Source organism: Acomys russatus, chromosome 14 (assembly GCF_903995435.1).
Source record: "Acomys russatus chromosome 14, mAcoRus1.1, whole genome shotgun sequence".
NCBI classification, from domain to species: Eukaryota; Metazoa; Chordata; class Mammalia; order Rodentia; family Muridae; genus Acomys; species Acomys russatus.
Window position 1 is genome coordinate 33,829,686 of NC_067150.1, and position 598 is coordinate 33,830,283.

At 50.3% G+C, this 598-nt stretch overlaps 1 pseudogene; it reads right to left on the reverse strand.

The window, feature by feature from the left end:
• Nucleotides 1-209: 209 nt before the first annotated feature.
• Nucleotides 210-326, reverse strand: LOC127198822 (uncharacterized; annotated as a pseudogene).
• Nucleotides 327-598: the final 272 nt, after the last annotated feature.

Below are 598 nucleotides of genomic sequence, written 5' to 3' on the forward strand. Positions count from 1 at the left end.
CCCCTTGTAAGGATCATCTGTCTTGGGCTTACTCCTGCCAGGGGACTGAAGTCCTAGGCAGAGTTCTTCTAGTCTCCAGCTTGCTCCCTATCCTGGGAGCTCGTCCAGGTCTGCCTGGCAGTGGACTGGTAGTCACCTCAGGTTAGCTCTCTATCGGGGCCCCCTGGGGCTGGACTGGTGGTCTTCTTAGGCTCACTTTTTTCTCAGGGAATGTTGGGCTATTAATTATTCAGATACTCGTTAGTCAGAACATTGAAGGTCAGCCATGACTTTCTCCTCTCTGCCACCTATACAGCAGCCACACCTGCAATGCGTCTAGGGGCAGTGAGTGATCTGAGCATTCTTGTTGTGGTAATTTGAATAAGAATGACCCCATAGGCACATGTATTTGAATTCTTAGTCATCAGGGAATGGCATTGCTTGAGAAGGATTAGGAGGTGTGGTCTTGCTGAAGGAAGTGTGTCACTCGGGGGTGGGCATTGAGGTTTCAAAATCTTTAGCAAGACCCAATCCCCCCCCCCTTCCTGTGGATTTGGCTGTAGAACTTTCAGCTACTTCTTCAGCACCAAGTCTGCCTGCATGCCACCATGCTTCCCAT